Source organism: Rattus norvegicus, chromosome 17 (genome assembly GCF_036323735.1).
Source record: "Rattus norvegicus strain BN/NHsdMcwi chromosome 17, GRCr8, whole genome shotgun sequence".
In the NCBI taxonomy this organism is placed as follows: domain Eukaryota; kingdom Metazoa; phylum Chordata; class Mammalia; order Rodentia; family Muridae; genus Rattus; species Rattus norvegicus.
The window spans coordinates 20,233,219-20,239,977 of record NC_086035.1 but is presented as its reverse complement, the minus strand read 5'-3'; positions in this window follow the sequence as shown (position 1 = coordinate 20,239,977).

Genomic DNA, 6,759 nt, shown 5'->3' with positions numbered 1-6,759 from the left:
GGCAGGCAGATGTCTGTGAGTTCGAGGGCAGCCTGGTCTACAGAGTGAATCCATATCTCAAAAAAACAAACAAACAAAATGAATATCATGTTATTCACAGGCAATGAACAGACCGAACCAAACTTGCATTTTAATCTCAGCTTACTTCTCCAAACCTTAGTTTCCTGATCTCTAAAATGGGAATCTTATTTCCCATACAGAAACTACTTCACCTGGGTTTGAAGGGCTAGGCCGGTAGTGGCCAGAACTGCTGTCTGTTGTTTCTTTTTATCCTGTTATTAAAGACCACAGAGGAGTTCCACCAGACTAATGCAGTGGAGGGAAATGATTAAGGGTGCTTCTTGTAGAAATGCTAAGTCAGGTCAGGTCCGGACTTCTTATCTAAGCCAATTAAAGTAATCAAGACAGGACTGTGGTGAGTATTATGGTCTATGAGAAGGAAGTCATATTTTGGTCAGGATGGCTTGGGTTCAAAATTTTAGTAGACTTTTTTTTTTTTTTAAATCTAGAAAAACCCAGGTCATCTTTTTTTTTTTGGTTCTTTTTTTCGGAGCTGGGGACCGAACCCAGGGCCTTGCGCTTCCTAGGTAAGCGCTCTACCACTGAGCTAAATCCCCAGCCCCAACCCAGGTCATCTTAATACAGCCTCCCTCTCCCTCCCTCCCTCCCCCACCAACACACACACACAGAGCTTTCAAGCATCCTTGAAGTCAATAAAATTGTGACCCTGAGACATTCAGAAAAATGCCCTAGAGCAGCCAAGAGTACACGAGGGAGCAGTAAATTAGGATCTCCTTCCCTCTCCTTCTACCTCTCTTGTGCTTGGGCTTTGCAAAGGGGTCAGAATGCAGTCCATCTGGAGGCTGTGCCATAATCAGGGCCTGCTCCCCAACATCAGGGCATGCACACACACACACACACACACACACACACACACACCTCCCCAGGTGACTCTGGGCCCTTGCATCAAGGGGACACTGGGTAAACATGAGCCGAGACAGATGAAATGAGCAGATGTCTGCAGCCCCACACCTAGCCTGCAAGGGACAGACCAAGTGAGTAGGAGGCCCAGAAATGAACAGACCTCCCATTTTTCTACCCACTCCTCGGTTCCCATGAGTGGAGGAAGCACTCCTTCTGGTCTTTGGTCCTGCTGATGAGGGGACTCTTTTGAAAGGTGGTGGGACTCTTAGGAAGTCAGACCTAAGTGGGGGGCAGTGATCCCTGGGGGCAAACCTTGAATGTTATCCCTGGTCCTCAGTCCTTCCCTGCTCACTGTTTCTTGCTCTACCATGAGGAAAAACCCTTCCCGCCATATGTTCCCACCATCATGATGCTCTACCCTAACACATGGGACCAAGTGACCATGGACTGGACCTTTGGCAAAGGCGAAGCAAAGCACCCCCCACCCCCACCGGACACACACACCATCTTAGGCTGTTTTCTCAGTTATTCAGGTCACAGGTTGCTGAGAAGTAATTAGCACAAAGACCTTCAAATCTAGACAAAATATTAGAACCAAAGCAGGCTCAAGTTTACTTGCAGCAGATAAGAAATCTGAAAAGCCTTTTTTCTTAAAAACAAAACAAAAGAAAAAAACAGAATCAAAACTTATTACACTTAGGTGTGTGAGCCATCTTGACAGGTCTAATCCTATCTCTCCTCCTCCTCCTCTCTCTCTCTCTCTCTCTCTCTCTCTCTCTCTCTCTCTCTCTCTGTGTGTGTGTGTGTGTGTGTGTGTTCTTTCTGTCTTTGTCTCTATGTCTCGTCTCTCTGTCTCTATCTCTGTGTCTTTGTCTCTGTCTCTCTATCTCTACCTCTATTTCTCTCTTTCAGGGGTCTCTTTCTTCCTGTGTCTTTCTCTCATTAATACTAGAAAATCCAGCCTAGGATCTAACACGTGTTCAGAAAGTGTTCCATTCCCGCATTAACCAAATATGTATATTTGCAGCCAGTGTCTCAGTAAGTTTCCTTTTTTTTTTTTTTCGGAGCTGAGGACCAAACCCAGGGCCTTGCACTTGCTAGGCAAGCGCTCTACCACTGAGCTAAATCCCCAACCCCTCTCAGTAAGTTTCTAAGCAGATCTCAACTTGTGATCCTCCTGCTTCAGCCTCCTGTGCAGATGATATCACATGTCTGTGCCACCAGACCCAGCATAAGCAAAACCTTTAAATGACCCAACCAACCTCAACTACTAGTTCACTGAAGAAGCAAAATCATTTCCAGGTCTCTGCCTTCCTAGACCGAGCTCCATCCTCTTCACTATAAGACTATTCCTCCAACTTCACCCTAAACCCCATGTGCCAGGAGTGGAGCGGACATCTGAAACTGCAATTCTTCTAGGGTAGTAATAAAATATCTGTGACCTTTCCAGAAGAAGAGAAAAGAAAAGAAAAGAAAAGAAAGCGACTCTGAGAGACGCCTGCTCACCGACGTCAAACACCAGCACCAGTGATGGGTCAAGTTGGGTACCAGGCACCAGAAAAGGAAGAAGATGCTCCCCAATTAAACTCTATTCCATCAAAAATGGATAAACAGGGAGGAGACTCAGACCGTAAGAGAACATGGGATAAACACTGATAACAAGGAGACGAGATTAAATATTTAGATTGTATATTGACCAGGGGTTAAGTGGATTAGCAGAGTGATGATTCGGGCAGGGTTATGGGATTTCCATGTTTGGACAGAGTGGATTAGGTGGCCCAGCATCTGAAATGGTCAAGTTGAAATGGCTGCTGTCAGCACTTCCATCCCTAGGGGTGCCTTTCTGTCAAAGAGCAGAAAGAACAGGACCTTGGGATGTCACTCGTCTTTATGACAGCCCAGTGAGTCAGATAGCCAGCCCTGTAATTCTCAGAGCTCTGATGAGGAAACAGATGCCGAGCAGGGAGGGGAAGATCAAGAACCACTAAAACCCAGTCCTGGCTTCTCTTCTGCGCCAGTCAAAGTGACTCCCTGGAGCACTTGGGCAATCCAAGCAGGCGCCAACCTGGTGATCCATTGTGCCAGAACCCTTTTGATCTCCTCTCAAAGGCAAAGCAATTGTGAGTTACCTGGTCATTATTTCCCTCAAGTACACATCCCAGATTCTCTCTAGAGCATACGTTTCCTAAGGGCAGGGACCAGCCTCAGATGGGGCTCAGCATCATAACCAGAGATGAGAGCCTGCGGAGGATGGTTGAGCTGGTAACCAGATGCGGTTCGCACCGCCCGTGGGCTTCCTGCCCTGCCTACCGACCTCCCCCAGACAGCTTCTGGAACAAGTCTTTGCAAGGACAGTGATTCATGTAGATGCTCCTGACTTCATCAGCTTGGTTGACACTATCCTTGGGAACAAAGCGGGGCATTCACCAGGACCCGTGAGAAGGCCCTGGATCTTCGCTTTTCTGAGAGGAGGATCCCACAGTCGTGGTTTTGTGGGACTCCCACAGACGATACCTTGAGGGAATAATGAGAGGCAAAAGCTTGCTTCCGGCTCCAAACTTGGCCTTGCTGTCGCTCTTCTCCCAACTACGACACTCAGTTGTCCTCCAGTACACAAGGAAGCTAAAATAAATAAGTAAATAAATTCGTTTTTTAAACCATTTTCTCAGCATGTTTCATGTTTATAGTGACACTGGGTATTTTGTCTGCCTTCTAGGCCAAGCTGTAGGTGGGAGCAGTTCTTCTTCTTCTTCTTTTTTTTTTTTTTTTCCGGAGCTGGACGCTGAACCCAGGACCTTGCGTTTGTTAGGCAAGCGCTCTACCACTGAGCTAAACCCCCAACCCGGGTGGGAGCAGTTCTAAGAGTGACATACAGCCACTGAGGAGCGAAAGAGCTGGGCTTAGGGGTGCTGGAGAGATGGCTCAGTGTCTATGAACACTAGCCACTCTCTCATAGGACTCAGGTTCAATTCCCAGCACCCATATGGCAGCTCACAAGTGTCTGTAATCCAATTCCAGGAGATCTGACACCTTCACGCAGACATACATGCAGGCAAAACACCAGTGAACATAAAATAAAATAAAATAAAATAAAATAAAATAAAATAAAATAAAATAAAATAAAATAACTCTTGGTCCTGCTAAGGTTGAATAACTTGATTCAGTTTCTGCACTGCATATTTCTGTACCACATGGCACATAATATAAATATTAATATAAATAAAATATTGTTTTACTCATCAAGTAAACATATGTGCACCAATGCATTAAATCCATTCTATAATAATAAATCAAAAGGAATAGAATGGCCTAACAAAATATTCTTATTGTTTTGTTTTGTTTTTCTTTTCTAAAATATTTATTTTTATTTTATGTACATTGGTGTTTTGATTACACATATGTCTATGTAGGGGTGTTGGATCCCCTGTAGCAACAGTTACAAACAGTTAAGAGCAGCCAGTGCTCTGAGCACAGAGCCATTGCTCCAGCCCCTTTGTTTTGTTTTTCCTGAGATTGAAGCCTCACTCTCTAGCCAGAGCTGGCCTCAGAATCCTGGTGGTCTTTCTGTCTCAGCCTCTCCTGTGCTACGGCTGTGGTCAGGAGCTGATGAATCTGGCTTTGCTGTTGCTGTTTTCAGACAGGGTCTTGTGTAGCTTAGGCTGGTCTTGGATTCCAAACGCAGCCGAGGCTGGGTACCCTCCTTCTTTCCTCTAACTCCTCAGCACAGGAGTTACAGGCTTGTCACACCATGCCAGGCTCAAAGACAGTGCTTCTCAAGCTTACTAACACTGTGGCCCCCTAATACAGTTCCTCATGTTGTGGTGACATCCAACCACACAATTCTTTTTGTCACTGCTTCATAACTGTAACTTTGCTACTGTTATGAATTGTAATGTAAATATTTGTGTTTTCCAATGGTCTTAATCCACCCCTGGGACAGGGTCTTTTGACCACCCCACCCCCGCCCCCACCCCCACCCCCACCCTCCACACAGGTTGAGAACTGCTTCATGCCGTCATTGATTAACAGGAGGCAAACTGAGATATTAGATAATCTATCTATCAATCTAAAGGTTTGTCTCTCGGCCTTGCACAGAGAACTGTTTTAAAAGCATAGCCCTGCTAAGCATAGTCTCTCAAGTCCTTCCCAGCACTTGGAAGGATGCAGGGAGAACAGAAATTCAGGGTCAGCCTCAAATACATAGCAAGTCCAAGGCTAGACTGCAATGCATGAAACCTTGCCTCGAAACCAAACTAATACCTGACCGTGGATGGTGTCACCTGCCTTTAATCTAGCATTCTTGAAGGCCGAGGCAGGCAAGATCTCCATGAGTTCAAAGCCAACTCCATCTACACAGAAAGACTGTGTCCCAAAAACAAAACAAAAACTTTTAACTACATTTCAAAAAAACAAACAAGAGGTATATTCCATCTCTCTGCTTTGTTTCCTTGCCGGGTGTTTTGTGGGGCAAAGGTTTATATGAATACAAAATGAATACAAAGTGAGCACATGGTCCCCACTCGGTGGTACAGTTTTAGAATATTGGGGAAACTTTAGGGAGTGGGGCTTAGCTGGAGGACTTTGGGGGGGGAGCTCTAGCTCTCAGTTTCCTGGTCTGATGAGATGTGAGGACTTGTAACCACCATGTTCGGTGGTCTTGCACCATGAATTCCAACATTCCTAGCTGTGGTGGAGTGTCATCTCCTAAACGATGCGACAATATAAATCCTCCCTTACGTTGTTTCTGTCAGTCACAGCCTCAAGGAAAGCAGCTAACACAGGGGATGGATAGGGTCTGATTTTTTTTTTTTTTTTTTTTTTTGGTTCTTTTTTTTGGAGCTGGGGACCGAACCCAGGGCCTTGTGCTTCCTAGGCAAGCGCTCTACCACTGAGCTAAATCCCCAACCCCTAGGGTCTGATTTTATAGGCCAGGGTGGCCCCAAACTGACAATTCTCTTCTGACTCAACCTTATTAGGGTGTCCTATCACACCCGGTACAGATCCGGTGGTTTTTTTTTCGAGTGCAAATAAGTTGTTTCTTATCTCCTTCTGCCACAATAACTTCGTCTCCTAAGATAAAGTGAGAGACCACACCTCTCCTGGCTAAGAACACGCTGTTCGCATCTAGGCAGAAGTTTAACAGGCAAATATTGCGAATGGTTGCCAGGTGTGTGCAAATAGGCCCCTGACCTTCATCCGCACTCCTGCTGGGTGAGGTCATCAGCATCCTACTCCAGATCACATCTGATGGGGACCCCGGACCATCTGTTCCCCCACTTTCCCTGAAGTGCCTGCCTAGTCACCTGGACTTCCGCAGAGAGGCTCGCTCTCCCTGACTGATAGCACTAAGCGGTTCATCCTGGTGAAAACCTTCAGAATAAATGTGTCCATTACAGCTTCCCGCGTGTGCTCTTTGTTCTATAAATGATGACTTAACACGGGGCTCAGAAGTTCTAAGGGGAAATCTCAATGCTTGAAAGACTGGCTTATATATGGCCGTCTCCGTGAGACAACAAAAGAAACAGACTAAAATGACTTTGGCCTTCACTGACAATGTGAGGGCGATACTTAAAGGTGTAGGTGTGGGGAGGACCTGAAACAGTTAAAATGTTCCTTGAAAAATACAAACTTGCAAACTGAAGTCATTATCGTGGAGTCTCTTACTTTCAAAAGCAGAAAAATATTTTTCACTCCCCGGATTTCGTGCTTTAAACATGGTCCTGACATCTGTTCTCTAAACACAAGGGAAAGCATGCTTTCAACTCCAAACACAGATAAACTAGGAGAACACAGCTCTGTCTTCCTGGGCTGGGGATGGGCTAAGTGACAAGGATT